Source organism: Chiloscyllium plagiosum, chromosome 12, assembly GCF_004010195.1.
Source record: "Chiloscyllium plagiosum isolate BGI_BamShark_2017 chromosome 12, ASM401019v2, whole genome shotgun sequence".
Taxonomy (NCBI): domain Eukaryota; kingdom Metazoa; phylum Chordata; class Chondrichthyes; order Orectolobiformes; family Hemiscylliidae; genus Chiloscyllium; species Chiloscyllium plagiosum.
The window spans coordinates 27124232-27146943 of record NC_057721.1 but is presented as its reverse complement, the minus strand read 5'-3'; the positions used below and the strand labels follow the sequence as shown (position 1 = coordinate 27146943).

General features: G+C 39.1%; 1 protein-coding gene across 4 annotated transcripts in view; it reads left to right on the top strand.

Moving 5' to 3' along the window:
• il1rapl1b (interleukin 1 receptor accessory protein-like 1b) overlaps nucleotides 1-22712 on the top strand; it is a 1390568-nt gene that overhangs the window by 7426 nt on the left and 1360430 nt on the right. The window lies entirely within an intron of this gene.

The window sequence follows — 22712 nt, the reverse complement described above, 5'->3', positions numbered from 1 at the left end:
AGCAATACCAGTTAATTGGTCTTTCGAATCGAACATATTTTGGAAGTCAGAATGCTGGGAATCTCAGGTTTAGTATTTGCACACACACACACACAGACCGAGTAAAGGTTTCGCGTCTACCATGGCTTTGGGAGCCAGTTTCCGTAACTCTTTTGTTTTAGTTTCGGATATCCGCAATGATTTATTTGTGTTTTGAAATAATTTGTGTGTCTGCGCTGGGAACACGCTTCTTCAGGAGGCAGTGCAGAAGGATTGGCAATGAACTCGGAAATTAACACGCTGGTACGTTGTCCCCTCGACACCGATTTAATCCTCATGCAAGCTGTCCCCAAAGCGTGTGGTCCATAGCCCTAAAGCGGTGCCTCCTCCCAATTGCTGGCTACGATGGCTTGCTTCCATCGGCCTTGAGTTAAACACACGACGCGCTGCCTAGTCCTTTAGTAACATTAACCCCTGCTACTTCGCATATGTTCTTACCCAATTTGAAATAGTCTTTTGGAGAATATACCCCGAGGAAAAGCTGGGAGATGCAAAATATGGGAATTGCATGTGGTGTGTTGGTTTTGTCTTCTGAAGAGGTAATGCTAACGAAGCATGTGGATATTTTCAAACTGTTGGTAGGCAAATAGGGGGCGCTCAAATTCTACAAAGATGTTAAGCTCGAAGTAACCTGAAGATGGCCATGTCCTACTTTCCCACGCCTCTTTCAGTATTGACACCCTATTTGCTCCCCCCCCCCCCCTTCAATTCTGTTCCCCAGCAGGTGAATTTCAACAATAACTTAGCAAATTAAGGTCTCCAACTGTATATTCCCTTGGTCCTGAACAAATCTGTTTTCCAGAATGTCGGCCAGCACCCAAACGTTTTGAGGGACAGGAACCGACAAAGACCAGTTGGCATACTATCTTTGCGATAGGCAGGACAATGTGGACAACTTAGCAAACCGAGGGTCCGTTTGTTTTTCTCCTTCCTTGGGTGTGAAGACTTGGAGGAAGTGTAGGGCAGCATTTAGCCACGCTTAATGGAACAGTAACCGACGAACAGACTGTTTTGTAGACGAGAGTCAAAAAATATGGTGCTGGAAAAGCACAGCCGGTCAAGCAGCATCCGAGGAGCAGGAGAGTCGACGTCTACTCTCCTCCTGGGATGCTACCTGACCTGCTTGCTTTTCCAGGATCACACTTATTCTCTCTGATCTCCAGCATCTGCAGTCCTCACTTTCTCCTTTTTTGTAGACCAGTAACAATCGACATATAACTGTATGACCATCTTCTGGTTATGGCCGTCTGTCATAGATGGCTGGGTCTATTTAGGTAAATTGTACATGCGTAGGCCATCAGAAGTAGTAATTGGCCATTCAGTCCCTCAAGTTTGCTGCACCAACTATTTATTGATTTGATTGTGACCTTAACCTATAACCTTTGATTCCCTTGCTGATCAAAATCGACTATTATAGGCTGTATTACAATGAAAAGTTTAAAAATCCTCCTTGTCTCTAACTTAAATGCAAGATTCTTACACCCATAGAAGAGGAAACATCTTGTAGTGCCCTGTCTATTGTTCCAACTTGTCCAAATGCTTTTATCCTAGGAATCAATGGTTGCATGTGTGGTGACTGGAAATACAAACTTTGTGAAGCACCTAATATTACTATTATTACTAGTTGTACTGATGAAACACATTTATATAAATTGAATTAAAATATTTCTGAAATTGCTTTTTGTGATAAATGATCATAGCTTGAAATTGTCAAGTGGGATCTCTGAAGGTGAAGTTGAGCCTAAAATGGAAAATACCTGGCCCATTATCTCTCATTTTTTTCAACTCTCATGGAATTTTTGAAACTGGTAAACATTGGTTGACTTCCTATATCCAGTATTGTGATCAGAATGACAGTTACTAGGGTCAATTGTCAGTAGGTTTTAAAATCATCAAAACTTTTTTTTTCCCCACATTTTCCTATTGGTAGTGGAATCTTCTGCCATAGATCAATGCAATAGATTTATTTTCTAGGAAGAAAAGCAGTATTCTGAGTAGTTGTGCACAATGCTGCAACCAAAGTCCAAGCATTATTTTTGTAGGGGCTTTTGATTACCCTCAGTGATTCAGAGAAAGCTGAGCAAATAATGAGATAAAGATTGATCATCCTCATTTTTTTTTTCATTTTACCATGGGAGCATTTTATAATGACAGCTTTTCTTGTAGAAAAGAGAAGGGAAATGTGAAATTAGAGCAGAAATTCTTGGCAACACACAATAGGGTCAGTCAGCATCCAAGATAAAGGACAGGTTGATTAATAATACTAAACATTTTTTTTTTCTTTTTAAGTATACTGTCTAATCTGTTTGAATTTACTTGTTTCTTGATTTTTTTTCCAGCTGATTTGGAATAATGACCAGTATAAAAGAAAAGATTGGGTTCTGTTTGATAAGTTTAGAAAAAATGAGATTATTTGATTGACATCAAGATTCTCAATCAAAATTTTTTTTCTTAACTGTGACTTTCATAAAATACATGGTTTTGAAAGTAATAAAGATAAATGTATGTTGAAACTTCACATGGTAGGTTACAAGTGTCATGAATGTGATTTGAATTATTATTTCCCCTAAAATGAAGAAAAATAAAACATTTGGTTTCATAGCTGTATTGCCACATTTTGACAGTAAAAACATGATGGATACTGTCAAAAAAGCTACACTTATTTAGTAAAGAAACTCAGACTGCAAACAACCTTTCTTTGATAGAATGTTTTGTAGATTTTTTTTTGTAAAATGTGGCAAAATGTAGCAAGTAGCTGAACAGTAACAATCTATTTCAAGTATAGAAGGAAAGAATAGCAGACGTTTCTGTATCCTGCACATCATATCTATTTTACATATATATGTATTATCATGTTTTTAAAAAGTTGTACATTTTAGAGTAGAGATGAATAACTTGCAATCTTCTCTTTGTACATGTTGGATAATTGGATATGTTACCTTGTATCTTAAGATAATTTTCAGACTTAAATCTGTTGACTATGGATGAACAGAAAACCATAGACATTCTCTTGAAGGACTTTTACCTAAAATGTCAACTGTCCTGCTCCTTGGATGTTGCCTGACCTACTGTGCTTTTCCAGCACCACACTCTCAACCCTAATCTCCAGTATTTGCAGTCCTCATTTTCATCATTCTGAGCATTGTGTGTAAAAATCTCCTCATCTCATTCTGATCAATGGACCAGTTGGGATGGGGAGTTTGTGGTGATAGGGAAAGCAGGGATGTCTTCCATGGAGGATGATGATGAGAGTAATGAAAACCCAGTGTAGAGTGGCTAGCTGCACAAAACACATCACAATGTATCTAATGCAATTATTGATCATTCACATTAATGAACCAATCATATTGCAAATCTGAGAAATATTCATCTACTTCAAATAGAGATTTTTATGAAAGATTATTTTTTCAAGGTACCAAAATTCCAAGACACATGATGATATCACATGATTTGGATAAATAGTGCCATGTAGCACCCAAAAGTGTAATCACAGGTATCAACACATTCAAGAACTGCTTCTCTCTCACTGTTATTAGACTTCTGAATAGACTTCTCAAATCTCAAAATTAATGTTATCTTGCTTTTTGTGCATCTTTTTTGCAACTGTAACTTTGTATTCCCCAATCACCCTATGATCTTTGTACGTTATGATCTGGCTGTACTGCACACAAAACTTTTCATTGTACTTATGTAAATGTGACAATAATATATCAAAAAAAGAGGAAGAAGGCCATCGAAGAAATGGCTGACTTGAGGAATAATTGGAACCGCAAGTGAGTGTTCTGATGGGCATTGATATGGATCACTGAATTGAGTCAATAGTAAGGCAAATCCAGAAACTATTTTTATATGCCTTTTCAATAAAAGTGTGGTGAAGATTTAATGGAATGCAATTTTTTTTATTGTTGTACATGCCATGAAGAGGCAGCACAGAATATTTATAGCTATTTTCAATGCATACTATTCATGAGCATCAATTGATATTTAAGTTGCAGTGAAAGTGCATGTATGCACTGGTTTTTCAGTGTGTCCTTGGTGGAAAAATTGAGAGAGCAATAGTTTTGACACCTTTTGTCTACTTTGCAGTAAGAATTATTATTTGTATTGTTGATACCCAAGAATATTTGTATCCCAGAATACTTCTACCAACTTGAAAATATAAATGTGTCTCTATTGTTGCAGGTGGCTTTGTCTGAAAATAAGTACACAGCCATTTGTTCTGGTTGGAGAAACTGCTTTATGGCAAGTTAATGTACGTCACAAATAATATATTCTATTCACCTTGCATAGCTGAACATGGCAAACTGGGCTCAACTCAGATTGCAAATTTTAGTATGATTGTGTACATTCTGTAGAGAATAGAAATTATTTCTAAATTATAATTGACTACTTAAAGTGCTTGGCTGTTTTAATGTGCTGTGGGACATGACTAATAGTGAAAGGCATACATAGAAATATACACATTATGAAAAATTCATGAATTTCAGTTAGTTCAGATTAGAGTGAGATTTGGCTCATTGGTGAAGACTAGGAAATTATAATAGTTTGGAAGATCTGGAGCAGGTGATTTGGCTAATGAACTTTCATACTGCGGCGTCACAGCCTGAAATAAATTGGATGGATTGTGGAAAAATAGGCTACAGACATTCAGACACACAGTACTAAACATTACTCTATCTGCAAAACTGATCAATTTGCTCAGATGAAGTGACCACCTTTTCCACATAGCGCAGCCAATCTTGCATGCATGTGAATAGATCAAATGAGATTTAATCATTTTATTGAGCCAACTAAATGCATTGTACTCAATAGAGAGCTTACTGAATAAAATTGACCCATTTCATTTTGGACTTGCATATGCTAACACCACGCATGGATTCAATTTTTAAAATGGGGGCATGGTGATGTTCTAGTGTATTAAGACACAGATTAATGGAATGTTCATTCATGCATATAGTTCCCTACGTGTTGAATTCCTTATTTCAGTTGTGTTGTCAGGAAGGAGAACCATGTGCTTTCCCCACAGGGAGGGATGAAAAATTGGAGGATGAATCACCCTGACTACTTTTGAAAACTACTAAGCAGCTGGCTTAGGAGCAGCATTAATAGAGGTGTCATATGGGAGTTTCTGTTACTTTCTTGGCCTGGATCTGTGTAACAAATGAAATATTTTAAAATGTGACACTTTACATTTAATTACTGTATTCTTCATGTTTCTATGTCCTTGCATAATTTGGTGACAACAGAAGTGTGCATTTGGGAGTTTGGAACATCTTACAAAACAATAGGTAGATATTTTTAAGAATATCTTTAATCATGCCACATGAGTTTAACACGAAAGCACTGTTTCTGCTGAATTTATTTTAACAATGGAGAAAATTTGAGGTCACTTCTGATAACTGATTCCTTTTGGATCAGTTTATAGCTGAAATAATTTGAATTTGGAGATCTTCATTTGAAATCAAATATTGTTATCAACATGGATAGATTATTTTTATTTAAGACTGCTTCGAAGGAAGCAAAACTTATTATTTTTGGCTTCTTGGTTTGTGGGATTTGTACTATTCCAATATTGAGTTTCAACCTCCACTGGAAACATGTCAGTAGTGGTTGGGAAAAGAGGAATGAGACTATATGCCTGTGTCATTGGCTCTGGCTGTCTCTGGTCTAATTAAAATTTGTGGACATTAACGCCTTGTCTGCTGGAGATTGACTATGTGGAGGCTATTGGCTAGGGCAGGATTGTAGGTGGCAGAAGGCGATGGGAATATGACCACAATCATGAGTATAATTTTTTGAGATGGGAGATGACTTCAGATTAGGAGGGGAAAATTTGGAGAAGACAACCAGCCTAAAAAGTTAGCAAGATGAAATATCATCTTAACTAATAAATATCTAGGCCACCACATTGACATTCAATGTTTACACCCGGTAGGCTTGATTTAAAATCTGGGCATCTGTCATTGAAGACATGCCAAAAAAGTATTTAACAGTAGCAAATAGACTTTAGTTTGTACAATAATTGCACTTCCTTTGAGTTTAGTTATTGATATGAACCATGTCTTCTCTAAAGAGTCGTCATTAGAGGTCTACAGTAAAGAAAAAAGACCATTGAGTCTGCCAGTCAAAAATAAGCAACAATTTTGATCTCATTTTTCAACAGTTGGCCCATAGCCTTGTATACCTTGGCATTGCAAGTGCACATCTAAAATCAACTTGAATGTTATGAGGATTTCTATCTCTACTATTGTAATGAGGATTTCTATTTCTATCTTTACAGTCTGAGAGTCTCAGATTCTCAAGACCATTTGGGTGAAAAATAATTTCCTCACACCCCCTCAATCTCCAATGCCTTGTCTTAAATCTGTGTTTCCTGTCATTGATCTCTCTCACAGGAAATGTCCCTTCTTATCTGCCCTTTTAACTTTGTACAAATCAATTATTTTTTCTTCACAATCTCCTCTACTGCAAGGCAAAGAACCCCAGTCTGCCCAATAATGCATTACGAAAACTCTCCAGCCTAGGAATCCTCGTGGAAGTCTCCTCTGCACACTATTCTGTGCAATCATGTCCTTCCTATGATGTGAATTCCAGAACTGTGTATAATATTCTTTTATATAGTTCCAGCATAACCACTTTGTTCTTGAACACACTGCTTCTGTTAATAAAGGCAAGTATACCATTTCTTCTGAAACACTTGTCTCCCTAATGTAAGGGCCTGGTGGTAATGCGTATTATCATCCCGCTGGTCCTCAGTGCTTCCCAGGTCCTGCCATTCATCATATATTCCCTTGCCTTATTTGTCCTACCCAGTGTATCTGGATTTGCAAATTTATCTGAATTGATTTCCATTTGACTCCTTTGTCTGCTTTAATTGGTGGCCATTAAGAGCAACATAAAAGTGAATCAATTATCATACTGGGTTCTGGGTACTGTGGAGATACTGTCATTGACCCTCCTTGCAATGCAAGTCTATGTACTGACTCATATTAAGTCAGAAGGGTTGACCTCTCTTAGTCTTTAGAAAGAGCATGTACTTGAGTAAGAAGAGTTTTATTACTTAATGTAGGCTTTTTATTTGAAAATCTCTAGGTAAGATGTTATCTCTTTGAATAGTAACTAACATACTGCATGTCTGTAGGCTGTAGAACTGACCAATTACTAACAACAAACTGGCTCCTTCCAGAGATGGACATAACTCTCCCCACAAAAAACTAATGACGAAAGTTTGAGTGGAGCCTTAAGGCCAGCTGCAAATGGTATTAGCCACTGGTAGCTTGTCATTGAAGTAATTCACTCTTCCAATCTCTTGCTCAAGTAAATAAGGATTATCCTGATTAGACAGAACCTATTGAAGCATCATTAAAATCCAAAGGTTAATACATCAAATTTAAAATTTGGCGGAGAGACATCTTTCTTTCTACACTGAGTCTAAGGATTTGCCTAATTCAGAGGTAGAGGATAAAAATACTACTGAGACTTAAAGAGATACTTGTCTTGCATAACATTATTATGTTTATGAGATGATAGCAATAGGTAAAATTTCTATGAACTGTTAGGCTGTAATTGTAATTATTTGGAACCTAGTATGTCACATGTTTTAATTGGGGCCATGTACAAGACTTCTCATCAATGACTTGACGTCACATTGGATGGAAATTCAGAATTAATATATGCTTATTATCTTTTATCACAAATCTGAATGTATCCCACAGCTTAGAAAAGTTGAGAAAGTGCCTTAATGTTGAAACTTTCTCAATGGCTGTCATTATGAGTATATGTGGAAAACAAATGGTCAGAATTAGTACACTTTTAAAACTGATCCTCTAATATTTAAATGTTTTGAAGGCTTCTTTACAAGTTTGATTCAAATTTGATATTCCCAAGGGATGTATGCAAAATTGATCAAATAACTACAATAATGGAGACTGAACTTTGAATTGAAGAGACAACTTGAATTCACATTGGTAATAAAGGTCAAAATACCATTTTAGCTTGACTGGAAGTAAAAGTTGAATGTGACAACTCCTTGCAGGAAGATTTTGAAAACTGACTTTTATTGAAAGTTTTAGAAGTTCATAGAGTCATCTCTATGTTGTGGAAGCAGGAAATTCGGCCCATTGAGTTTACATCGACTCTCAGAGTACCCCGCCCAGACCCATCCCCCGACCCTATTTCTATAACCCTGCATTTTCCAAGGTCAATCCACTGAGTCTGCATGTCTTTGGACTGTGGAGAAAACTGGAGTATCTGGAGGAAACCCATGCAGATAGGGGAAGACAGTCAACTGAGGCGGACTCAAACCTGGGTCCCTGGCACTGAGGCAGCACTGCTAACTACTGAGCCACTGTGCTGCCATAAATGTGAAATTATGACTTTTGTTTTTACAACTGTTACCTCCAGCAAACTAGAACCCTAATTGAACCAACATTCTTGGGTGCTAATGTAACACTGCAAATATTGGTACCATTTGGCGCACAAAAATATTGCCATGTGCCCATTTGAAAGTGGGGAGAAAAATTATAGCATATTGTGCTGCTTGTAGTCTGAGACTCCATCCATGAGCAATAATACAGTTTATAGAAGATTATGAACCAAGATGACCAGACCTGAGAAACAGGCAAGTGATCACTCTCGCTTCTGTTTTTTTGGTCACAGATCACTTTGTACATGAAACCATTTTGAATTGTTTGCTTCACCTGCATTGTTGTTCGAAAAGGATTTGATTTATTTTAGAAGGCTTTGCTAAAAGCAACATTTTTCTTTCTGAGCAATGCTTTTAGTTTTGACTTTAAGACATGAAATCCTGGTTAAGTACCTAGAAAACAGAAGCAGGAGTATAATGTTCAACCCCTTGGCTTGCTCCACCTTGATCACAGCATTATTCTCTCATAATATCTCCAAGTCCCTTGATGTTTGTAATACGATGAAATGAACCAATCTCAGTTTTGAACATGGTCAATGACTGAGCCTTTATATGCTTCCTTACTTCAAATTCAAAAACCCTCTCCCTCTGAGTGAAGAATTGCTACCTCAACCCAGTCCTAAGTAGCCTTACACTTATCTTGAGAATCTATCCCCTTGTTCTAGACCTCCAGCCAAAGCAAAATCCTTTCTGCATCACCCTGTTTAATCTTCTAGGAGCTGTTTTATCCTCTAAGATCAGCAGACTTCTTAGATGAGGATAAAAGTTGTGTCACTTTATACAATAAAACTTTCATCCTAAGGATCAATCTGAGAATTGAACTGGAATTTTCTGTTTGCTTGCTATGCTGAAATTTGCATGATGGAGCTGTATTTTGGGGTGATAGCTCAGACAGTGGAAATCATGAGGTTGGCTTTTTTTTTGAATGTTGGATCTTCAGATGCTTGTGCAGTGCTGCATGATTCACGTAGCCGTCCAGAGCGTGGGTGACATGTATGCACATTACACACAGCTTGATCTGGGCAGACCAGCAAAATATTGTAATGGACTGGACTCAGTGGCCATGATTTATCCATTAATTGCTGTATAACATTTCTATTTTCTGTTGAACTCCCTGTAGGTACAAATCCACACTGGGCATATTGCAACCAAAATACACAAAAAAAATTGTCTGTTATCATGAATATCACAGATCCATCTGAGAAGAATGCAATGAACCTTATTTTAAAACCATCACTGGACTTTGGCTATCTTACTGAAATAGGATTTGGCAATTCTTAATGTGGATCCTCAAGGACATATACTCTAAGTCGGAACAGTCAGAAGACACTACTGTCATTGTAGCTCCAAATAAATGATGCAGCAGAAATCAAAAAACAAATGGTGGTCTATCCTACTTTAGCCATCTATTTCAAAATCCATGTTGGAAGTCCCAAGGATTGTATTATAACAACATCATATTAAGTCTTTACTTTATACCTTCCACTATAAAATTTGGAACATTGATGCCATAAAAACACCTGGATAATGCAGGCCATATTCTGTTCCTTAAGAACTCCAGAAGAGCATTTAACAGTCCAGATATCTATGCTACATCTATTGTTACCTTAGCAACACTGCTTGACCTTCAGCACCATTGCCTTTGTGCTTATTTGTTAAATATTTGTGGGCAACTTCTGGCACCGAGGTGGTTGCTCTGGTGATCGATTCATCATTGCACTATTTGAGGATTACTTAATATAACATGCTTTGAAATGCGCATGATTATTACCGCAGTGTGTTTTGTATATACAGTCTTGATCCTCCTAGTAAGCAGCACATTACATCTATAAGCACTAATTATCATGCAAAATATAAGAGCTATACAGCCACTGAATCACATGAGCAGCAAGACCAACAGTTTGCCTACCTGAAGGCTTTTCCATGTAGCTAAAGACTTGTGATAGTTGACCACTGTTGCCCAGCAGTGTTCTGCCAACCCTCCATAAGAATTGTACAGATTTTTTGCTATGTCTCTTAAATGTTTTGAATTCAAATATCTGTTCTTTTCACCTTGCCCATTGTGCTAGGTCATTTTTAAAATATCTGGCATTTTGAAAATATTTGCATAACTGCTGCTTGTCAGTACCTTTAAATTTAAAGGCTGGTGATTTTATTTGTAGATGTGTGTGCATTGCATTTGCATAATTAAAATGTGATGCATGTTTCATCTCCATGAAGCAGAGGTGAATGTATTCATAATTCTGTGAAAAATATTGCATTGCAAATAGTTCTGGACTGGTGGTCAGATGTTTTAGTAACTGTGACAATGTTATCATAATCTGTGGGAAATGAAACTTCTGAGATTTTATTAATAATCAAGAACCATTTGAAATGTACATTTGGGGATTTATGGTATTAATTTCATGTTGAATTGAAATGAATATTTTGCCAATTGTGTCTTTCTTAGAAGAATCAGTGTTGTCTTAATTTGGTACCTTGGTTATCAATAACCTTCCTATTGTGGGGGCTATATGAATAAATGACTATTGACCATTCTTAAAGTGCAAGCAGTTCCAATGGTGGTATTACTTAATTTTAGAAGATTTAACAGTTTAAACACCTTTTTGTAGAGCATGAAATATTTGTTGGGTTCTACTGATTGCAGGTCATTCGCAGCAACCACAAACTGCTGTTAGTTATTTCTGCAACCTGCAGGGAAAATGTATTCCAGTCTTGTATACCATGTGCTTCCAAAAATTACACCTGGTGTGTGTGCACAGAGCCATTAATGTCATTCTGTCCCTGACAGCTGCCTGACAAGTATTAATTTACCCCAAATCACAGGTTGTTCAAGCTGGCTAGAATACATTGGTGCCTTCCGAGGGGTGGAATCCAGCCAGTCCATTCAGTTACATCTTGTGGAGCTGTCAGTCTGTTTTCTTAGTAACTGTGTAGGGGTGTGGCAGATACAATGCTGAATTCTGGGTATCTGAAATTTGGTCTGAATCTCAATGCTAAATTGAGTTTTCACTAAATATCTTTCTAAGTTAGAGTTAGTTGTTGCTTTATGTATGATAAATCTGGATATTTTGTGTCTGTTAGATTTAGAATAATTACAGCACTTCCCCACAGTAATATTGTGTCTCTATTTGAAATTGATAGCTGACCCAGAGTGTCAATTGCTTTCAGTAGTATCTTAAATTTGTACGTACTGTATTGTCTGATTAAATCACCACAAGCTACCGTTTAACTTGGCTACTTATTAGGAAATCTCTCAGATACTGATTTAAACTTGTTTGCATATAGCAAGTTAAGCCTCACAGCTCAACTTGACTACTACTGATTTTTAAAAAATAGTTGAACTTCGCTACAATTCCAACCAACAGTATCTGTCTCTGTCTCTGGAGGCCTCCAAGGTTCAATCCTTGTGCAGTGTTGTTCTTTGAAGTTTTGCTAATGCAAAGGTTCCAGTGTTGGATTCTTACATGGATTTTCATCATTAAGGTCCATGTTGTAATTATTATTGATTTTTCAGATTATTTCATCCAAATTATTGACCATGCCTCTGGAACGATTGAGTCTGCAGCTTGTTGCCTTAGCTGTAGCTTCTCCATTCCTTGTCACATTTGGCATTGACTTTCTGAAAACACAATTTTGTCAGAAACTCCTTAAGTTCTCCTGTGGGACTATCAGTTGTCCTTGTGGCAAGATGCAGCCATTCATCAAGCAATTGATAGAAGAGTTTTTTGTTTGTTTATGTAGCTTTGACTTCTTTTCCTAGACATGGCTAATTGCTTTCAATTCTTGTATAAATTTGTTTTTGTCCCTCAATAGTTTATTCCAGACTGAGTTGCTGCTAATTCTTTCATGTGCAACTGTTTATCTTTGATAATTTCAATCTATGAGCAGTTATTAAAGTTTTAAAGTTTATGATACCAAAATTACAATTCATTTACCTATTTATGGTTTTGTAAAATTGGCTATTAGTTCGTTATGAATTGTGGTTTCAATGCACATATCCTCAACAGCATTCCTTGCTGCTTTGTGTTAATGACAGCACATAATCTATTTTGGTTAATCAAAGTGAGGTGACAATGACTTGGCTTGGTCTCACCAGATTTACTCCAGGTATTGGACAGTGAGTAGCACCCTCATTGTAAATGATGAGGCATGATTAGTGGATGCTGAATTCAGGTGATGTTGAGTGTAAAAACACAAATGGAGCCAATGAATCTTCATCTGGTGTATGCCCATGGAGGCTTTGAGTAATTGTGACACAAACGTTTGAATAAATTTTCATTAGCTGGGCTGGATACTGAGCCCAATCTGGTGAATTGAGCTCAGGCAACTTTTCACTTATGCAAGAACATTATTGCCTTTGGGAAGGAAACTGACCAGTAAGACTTGCTTATTTTTAAGATATTGGTGCCCTCTCTCCACCTGGAGCCACAAACTAGGAAATGCATTTGTTTTCCATGAGAACTGTGGAGTTCTGGGAGTACTTTTGAGCATAGTTATTTTCTTTGTTCCCTTCCAGGTTTGCATGTACATTTTTGGCCGCTAATTTATACATTATTCACTCTCAACGTTTATCAAAGCTCCAATTTGCCCCATCACTGACCACATGTGTTTCTCAAGTTTTTTTAAAATTTCTGAATTCTTCCCACCCTCTTGAGACATTAAGATTCCTATTCATTCCTGCATCCTTCCCCATGCCCACTGGACTGGTCTCTGTACATTGCTATGATACACGAGCTTTAAATTACTCTCCTCCACTTCTTGAAACACTCACCATTTAAACTCCGTATCCTTGGAAGCAACCACCTCCACTTCAGCCTCCATTCTTCAAATCTTTGAAGGTACTGTTAGGAGCAGATCAGGAACCAATAACACATTTCAATAGAAGAGTTTCACCTAGCAGAAGGGTATTAGTTTGAAGTCTCCAAAGTTTGGGAAAGTTTGTGTTCACGTTTTCAAGCTGTGACAACCAAGAAGTTTAGACAGGTTATAATGCAGCTGAAAATGTGTTGCTGGAACAGCGCAGCAGGTCAGGCAGCATCCAGGGAACAGGAGAATCGACGTTTCGGGCATAAGCCCTTCTTCAGGAATGAGGAAAGTGTGTCCAGCAGGCTAAGATAAAAGGTAGGGAGGAGGGACTTAGGGAAGATTTTAACCTACTGTGAATCCTCTTACAAGGATGCCTTCCTTGAAGAAGCTCTCTTCCTCACTCTACAAAGATTTCAGTGGGTCCCTCTCTCACTGCACACCCCAAGTCATCTCCTCTGACCTATCACCCTCACCTTGACCTCTTTCCACCAACGCATTTCCAACGCCCTTCCCCCAAGACCCTCCTCCCTACCTTTTATCTTAGCCTGCTGGAAACACTTTCCTCAGTCCTGAAGAAGGGCTTATGCCCGAAACGTCGATTCTCCTGTTCCCTGGATGCTGCCTGACCTGCTGCGCTGTTCCAGCAACACATTTTCAGCTGCATTATAACCTGTCTAGTGAGTGATGGCACTGCACTGCTTCCTGCACAATGTTACCTTGTGAAGATTACAAATGTACCAGGGAGCTGACTAAAGTGACTTGAGGCAAACTTTTGCCTTTTTACGAATCATTGAAGGCAGCAAATGTTTTTAAAACTTTGACTCACCATGAACAATACAATCTAAATATTCAGCTACTACCCATTAAAAATCATTAGTAAACCTTTGTGTGTAAATGTACATGTACTACGTGAATGTGCTTCATCAGTACTACTGTAGTTTAATGCCCAGATATACAGCCGTCATGTTACTCCCTTTAATTAAAGTTTAATTTAAGGCTGGAGTCATGATGGCTTTTAAGGAAAATGTCAAAGGAGGATGAACTAGAGACATTAGAGCTCCTGGTAACTGCAGTGTTTGGTTGCAGCCCATATCAAAACTAATTGGCACCATGAAACGCCCTTGTGACTTAAGAATAATTACTGGAAGATAATACAAATTAAAAATAATTTAAAATAATTGTCAGATGGCTGGGATGGGAGACAAGCAGAAACTCATCACTAAACGATGCTTGAGTCTGGAATTCAATGTCTGACAAAGTAACAGAAATGGGAAGAGGGTGATTGAGTATTTTCTTGAAAAATATACCTTGGAGATACATTAATCTACAAGAACCATGGGCTGAGAGCTGGACAGCTCTTCCATGGCTAGCATCATGGTGTACATTTATAACCAAGCATTTGGCCTATGTATTTGAAGATCATGGTAAAATCATAGAACTCCTACAGTATGGAAGCAGGCCACTTATTCCTGCGAGTCCAAACCAAGCCTCCAAAGAGCATTCCACCCAGACCCATCCCATCCCTACAATCCCACATTTCCCATGGCTAATCTACCTGGACAGCACATCCTAAGACATTATAGGGCAATTTAGCATGGCCAGTCCACCCAACCTGTACATCTTTGATCTGTGGGAGGAAACCAGAGCACCTGGAGAATGTGCAATATATACACAGACAGACATTCAGCTGAGGGTAGAATTAAACTTGGGTAACCTAGCAGTGAGAGGCAGAAGCGCTAACCACTGAGCCACTCTGCTGCCTCCCATTTTCTGAAAATAAATTCAATTGTTACGCACAGCTGCCAAAAGTTGGCTAATCAATGAGCTCTTTAATAACAGCTAATACCATTATCATTTGTACTGAAACTCTAGATCAATGTAAAACTCAAACAAATGACGTTGGAAAGACTCAACAGTTCTGGCAGCATCTGTGAAGAAACAATTAGTAGAATTCAATATAACTCTTCCTTTGAACGTGTCAGCCAGAACAGTATAAAACAGATTTGTGACATTTATTTGCAATAATAAACATTTAACTGCAACAATTGAACACGAGTCATCTGAAGTTTTTCACAACTCCCTTGAGTAACACAGAACAGCTTATGACATGCAAAAGTAGAATTCTACCATCACATTGGTCTTTCATTTGGCATGGATTAAACTCTGACTTGTGTGCAAATTGGTAAATTTCACAGAAAGCAAAATGCTTGCATTCAAAATAGGTGCACGACTGTTCACATTATGACCTTAATCTTTTTGGAAGCCTATTTTTTTTTGTAAAATTCTTGGTTACCAAAAAGCAAAGTCATAATTAAACACAGTTTGCATCTGGTAAACAAATCATTTTGTTAACAGAGAAAGTTCATTAGTTTTAGATTAAAGAATAAAAAGTCATTCTAAATGCTTCTGATAGCTTCCTGTATCAAAGCACAGTTTGAGGCATTAGTAAAGAGTCAAATGTAAAAACAAAGATTTGGAAAATTGAATCAGAGTGTGGATCTAGTTCACTTCGAGCTAAACAGGTGGTACTTTGTAAATTTAATGCTTCAAGCAAAACAAAATATCCTTCTCCCATAGCAATAGCAACAATCAACTTCCTTTGTAAACAAAAGTAAACAGGGTAATTTAAATAGTAAGTCAAAATGACATAGTCAAAGCTGAGCCACAACTATGGCATTGTTCCTTTAGGATACTCCTTTGGTCCAACAGCAGATTCTTTCCTTGCAGCTCAATGAATAGACCACACAATATAGTTAAACTACATAAAAAATCCAGTAGTCAACAATAGATACAACTGCATTTCTGTCAAATAAAGTTTGTTGCAAAGGAGAATAAACCTGAAAAGCACATGTTCAAGATATTTGTCCCTTCCAAAATGTGATTGTAGATTTCTCCACCATTGGTCTTCAAACTAACTTAGACTGGAACTGCAGAGGGGAGGATAGGAAATCACTGCCAGTTCTACCATCTTCGCCCCAACCCCCCCCCAAACTTTATTCACTGCCTGAGCTTTCAAAATTCCAAAAATAAATAGCTGCAGATGAGTAAAAGAAAGAATAAACACGTCCAACTTCTATTCTGCCTGCCCCACTATTCCTACTTGCTTGTTTGTGATCCACCGGGCTCAACTAAACAACCCAAGTTTTCCAGTTTTGAATATATAGATGCTGCTTTGCTACAGATGTTCAGAGTCTGATAGTCAAGGAGAGGCTGCCCATTCGTGTGAGCAATGTCAAGAAAAAAAAGCTGCAACTCACAATTTTACTCGTCCATTCTTCTCATATCTTCTCAACTCAAAATGCCCAACTGTATAGCATTGTTCATTCATGTTGAAGCAACTAGCTGAAGGAGGCATCTTAGAGGTCAGGCATAGTTTGAAGATTTCATCCCAAAAGCAGAGGGAGAGTGCTGAGACAATAATGAGTGCTATGAGGTCACCCTGCATCACAGCTTGGGATGAAATTAACATAATTCTGCTGCTCAATTGTAAGCTACTGCTTGTGGCATTACTGCTTGAAGTGATCAAGTGAGAACAGTTGCAGACTGAAGAGTCTTGTCATACTACACCTACTGTTGTGCTATTCACAAATATGGGAAGATGGACAAAAGTTACTTCATCTTTTTTATGCATCCCCAATGTAGAGAGGTAAAAAAAATTAGCATCGTAGTCCACCAGCCACTTTTGAAACACACAATGCTGGCTTGCACAGAATCATCGAGCTGCACAGCTCGGAAACAGACCCTTCGGTCCAACTCATCAATGCCGACCAGATATCCTAAATAAAAGACCAGCCCTATATTCCAGCATTTGGCCCATACCTGACTAAACCCTTCCAGATGCCTTTTAAATGTTGTAATTGTACCAGTCTCCACTACTTCTTCTGGTACTTCATTCCACACAAACACCACCCTCTGCATGACAAAGTTGTCCCCCCCCCATCCATGCCTTTCATGATTTTATAAATCTCTAAGATCACTCCTCAGCCTGACACTCCAGGAAAAAACACAGCCCAAGTCTATTTGGCCTCTCCCTATAGCTCAAACCCTTCAACCCTGGCAATATCTTTACAAATCTTTTCCGAACCCTCTCAAGTTTCACAAAATCTTTCCTATAGGAGGCAGACCAGAATTGCACACAGTATTCCAAAATTGGCTTAACCAATGTCCTGTACAGCCACAACATGACCTCCCAACTCCTATACCCAATGCACTGACCAATAATGGCAAACATACCACACGCCTTCTTCACCATTTCAACTACATGCGACTCTACTTTCAAGGAACTATGAACCTGCACTCCAAGGTGTCTTTGTTCAGTGACATTCCCCAGGACCCTATCATTATGTGTATAAGTCCTGCCCTGATTTGCCTTTCCAAAATGCAGCACCTCGCATTTACCTAAATTAAATTCTATCTGCCACTCGTCAACCCATTGTCCCATCCAATCAAGGTACAATTGTACTCTGAGGTAACCTTCTTCGCTAACCATTACATCTCCAATTTTGGTGTCATCTGCAAACTTTCTAACTACATCTTCTATATTCACCTCCAAATTAATCGTATAAAGACGAAAAGCAGTGGACCCAGCACCAATCCTTACGGCACACTGATGGTCACAGGCCTCCAGTCTAAAAAGCAACCCTCCACCATCTTCTATCTCCTACTTTGAGCCATTTCTATATCCACATGGCTGGTTCTCCCTGTCTTCCATGTGATCTAACCTTGAAAACCAGTTTCTCATGAGGAACCTTGTTGAACACTTTACTGAACACTGTACAGATCACATCCACTGCTCTGCCCTCATTAATCCTCTTTGTTACTTCTTCAAAAAACCTAATCAAGTTAGTGAGACAGGATTTCCCACATGCAATGCTATGTTGACAGTCTCTAACCAGCCCTTGTCTTTCCAAATACATGTAAATTCTGTCCCTCAGGATCCCCTCCAACAACATGCCCACTACCGATGTCAGGTCACTGATCTATAATTCCCTGGCTTCTCCCTCGCAAATTAAGTAGTGGTACGTTAGCCAATCTCCAGTTTCCCTGCAGCTCAGCATCCTTAAGGCTATTAATCTTTTTCCTCAATTATTGCAGGTCCTCCAAATATTAAAGATTGCACTGATATTAACAGCTACTTCCCATCAAGAACCCAATGCATTTTTCCTGTTAGTTATGGCAATTCTTTGTTTCTGTAATTGCACAAGAATAATGTCATGCTTCATAAATCAGCTGGAACTTTGAGAGGATGCAGCTGCACAGCTGAGACAGGGGAGCCAGCAGATGTGGTTTACTGGGAAATTCAGAAGACTTGGTAAAATAAGTCACATGTAAAAGAATAATGTGTGGGTGGGTGGTGTACTGACAAGGCTAAAATAATTGGTTCAGAAAGGAAATAGCATTCAGAATAAATGGGTCTTTTTCTTTCTCTCTCAGCTTCCAGGACTTCACCTTCGAGTGGCAAGTGGTGACTAGTCGAGTACCTCAAAGATCAGTGTTTACACTCCAGTTTTTACAATATACAGTACGTTGATGTGAATGTGGGAAATAAAATGTAACATCTCCATGTCAACAGACAACACAAAGCTGGGTGGAAGGGTGAGCAGTGAGGAGCATATAGAGATGATGCTTCAGCATGATGTGGACAAGTTGACACAAAGTGGGCAATGCATGGCAGGTGGAGTAGAATGTGGATACATGGGAGGTTATCCAGTTGGTTCCAGAAACTGGAAGGCATAACTGAATGGTGATAAATTGGGAAAGGAGGAGGTGAAATGAGACCTCCAGTTGAAACAGGCAATGAAGGAGGCAAAGTAATATGTTGGCCTTCATAGCGAGAGGATTCATGCACAGAAGCAAGGCTGGCTTGCTGCATTTGTGCAGGGCCTTGGTGAGCCCACACCTGGATTGTTGTGTACAGTTTTGATCTCTGAGGAAGAATGTTCTGACTATAGAAGCAGTGCAGTGTAGATTTTGAATCATGGAATCACTACAGTGTGGAGCAGGCCATTCAGTCCATTGAGACCATGCTAACTCTCTGAAGAGCATACCATCCAGACACTCCCCCCATCCTATTCTTGAAACCCTGCACTTTCCAATGCTAATCCACCCAGCCTCCATATCCCTGGACATTCCAAGGAATTTAGCATGGCCAGTCCATCTAATCTGAATATCTTTGGACTGTGGGAGGAAACCAGAGCAGCTGGAGGAAGCCACAGACATGGGGAGAATGTGCAAATGCCACACAGTCATCTGAGCGTGGAATCGAACCTGGGTCCTTGGTGCTGAGGAGGTAGCAGTGCTAACCACAGCCACCATGATGCCGCAGACTGATTGTTGGGATGGTAGGACTGATGTATGCATAGAGGTTGGTTTGGTTAGAAATATATTCATCAGAGTTTGGAAGAATATGGCAGGGGGCTTATGGAGAGGGGTTTCCAAGATCTTAGACACCTATAAAAATCCGAACAAGACCAGGCAGGATAAAAGCAGGAAGGCTGGAACTGGGTGGATGGAGGGTATGTGCTCACTTGTGGGGTGGCTGTGGGAGGAGTCAGTCTAAGGATACCGGGTATGTCATTACTACTGAAGTTAAGAGACATTCCTTCAATCAGAGTAGTAAGCATGTGGAATTCTCTGCCACAGAAAGCAATTGAAGCCAGAACATTGAGGGCTTTTAGAAAGGAGTTAAGTACAGCTCTTAGGAGCAAAGGTTATGGTCAAAAAAGTGAGAACAGACACTGATTTGGATGATCAGCCACATTCATATTGAATGGCAGAGCAGGCTTGAAAGGCTAAAATGAGCACCTCCTGCTTTTATTAAGCATTTTCTGCAAGCATGGACATGAGAACAGAAATAAACTGCTTCTTCCTATAGCTAGTTGCCTTTTAAACAGCAAAAAACAAACTATCTCCCTTCAATCAAAGGGCCATACTTTCTCAAAGAAAAAGTCTACAATCTGTACTCATCTCAAAAAGACAGCCTCAGTCTCATCCGTATGGACCTGACTAAGCTCGTGCTAAATCATGATTATGACAAAAAGATCAATTCTGCATTAGTCGGACAATGACAAATACAAGCCAGACCACACAGAAAATGCTGTGACAGTGAAATGTTCCCTTCGATCGTCAGTAATGCGAACGAATTTATCACTCTGCTTATCAAAATTCTCAGCACTTTCTTCTCTCACCTTAATATTGCCTCCTTCCAGTGCCAGTAGTGCAAGACTTCCACCCAACTATTAGTCCCTTATTCAAAAAATGTTCTTACCTTGGAATATATTTGCTATGCAGATCTGGATCCCAAAGGGATCACTAGAGACTCAGCTTTCCACTGAAGAGGGGAATTCTGCTAAATAAGATAGAGGAGAGCAACAAGATTGGTAGAAATATTCCAGCAAAGACTTCCTAAGAATGAATTCTTTCAGCAAGTGTTTTGGAAGCAAAAATGACATCACTTGGGCTTTTCCTGCAGCTTTGAGTTGCTTTTCTTTTGCTGTCCAGTTCAAACTACCATCTTCCATCCCACCTAATGGCCATGGGAAGTGGTTCCATAGGGGCAGCAACAAAATATTCAAATAAGCCTCCCCATCATATCATCCAATACTACTGCATGTGACAAAGAAAAATGGTCACCTGTGGCCTAGATGAGGATGTGATTAGACTACTGCAAGTTGTAGGCTGGTCTACCTGAATATCCCATGTTGTCCACTGGCTGATCATGACCCCAGTCGTGAAACCAGCATTAACCATTCCAATGCAGAAAGATTACCCACGCCCAGTCATTCATTCATGTTAGGAATCTGGAATTGGGGTGATGCAGCAAAAACTCCAATCAACTTTGGTCTCACCATTGCAATGGCCACGTCACAAGTTTATATTATCCTCATCTGTACCTATCCCTCCAATTGTACTGCAATCCAAATGATAATCTTTCTGCTGTATGAAAAGCAAATCTAACCATCACCAGGTCAAAATTCTGGAACTCATTCCAAAGAGCACTGTGGATACATCGATATGATTCCAATAGTTCAAAGTATCACCTTCTCAATTGTTACTGATTGCGAGCATTATTGCTCATTCATAATGCATAAAAGATTATCTTAAGATAGATAAGTTATTTAGTCAACAAGTAAATGACTCCACCATCACTTAAAAGGGGAACGTACCACAAATATGAACAGGTCAAGCTCGTGGTGTCACACTGCTAGTATGCAGTAAACCCACAAGGTAATTTTCTCCACTAACTGGATGCCAAAGACATTTTGACTATCACACAAATGAGGAATGTGATATGGGAGCTTTAATTCCAGTCCTCTGTCTGAGTAACTCAGGCAAACCGTATCAAACATGGCTTCTTAACAGTCCCAATGGCAGCACACTGATGCTCAGAAGCCTCATAAAAAGTACAAGCACCATGGAGATGCAAGTCTGCACTTGGAAATTATTTATCAAATAATGAGAGTTACATAGAAATCAAAGTTAAGATCATCAGCTGACCCCACAGTGTGATGCAGCATGGTGCTTGAAGCTGCATACATAAATATTTAGACAGGGTCCTAAGTTTAAACAAAAAAGAATTTGTACATACACTACATCGTTTTCAAAAATTAAGGAGCATGGAGGCAGATAGGCAGATAAACCCTGTTGAATCCCTGTGGCAATACACTAACCAACCAGAATCAAGAGTTGTGCCAATGATGACCCAACTAATCAGTCCCTCATGAACAGTGTTCTTCTCTCCTCCCTTTGCCACCCCCAACCCCCTGTCTGTGAGAGTCAGCATTCTGGTGAGTGCAAGACAAAATGCTTTGACTTTGTCTCCTTCTAGCATGATTATCTTAGGTGTGGCTAGGTGGGAAGAGCTATACAAAATACTCAATAAAACAAAAACGTCTCCAGTCATAGATCAACAAAACATCCCATTCATATTTCTTTTTTCCCTGGCATTGCGTTCAGTAATAATGAAGGAAGCAGCATGGTGGCGAGCACTGCTGTCTCACAGTGCCAGGGACCCGCGTTCAAGTCCCACCTTGGGCGACTGCCTGTGTGGAGTTTGCACATTCTCCCCAGGTCTGCGTGGGTTTCCTCCTGGTGTTCTGGTTTCCTCCCACAATCCAAAGATATGCAGGTTAGGCAAATTGGCCATGCTAAATTGCCCACAGTGTTAGGTGTATTAGTCAGGGGTAAATATAGGGTAGGAGAATAGGTGTGGGTGGGTTACTCTTTGGAGTGTCAGTGTGAACCTGTTGGGTTGAAGGGCCTGTTTCTATACTGTAGGTAATCTAATGAAAGAAAGCACCTGTCAATCATTTGCGCCCGAAATTCTTGAAAAGCACGAGTGCTATATCTTTCCATGCTAGAGTCTACTTTGTACTATTCAGCTGTGAAGCAGCCAGATTTCAAGGGCTTGGGAAAGTCAGTAAACCTAACTTGTGATCAG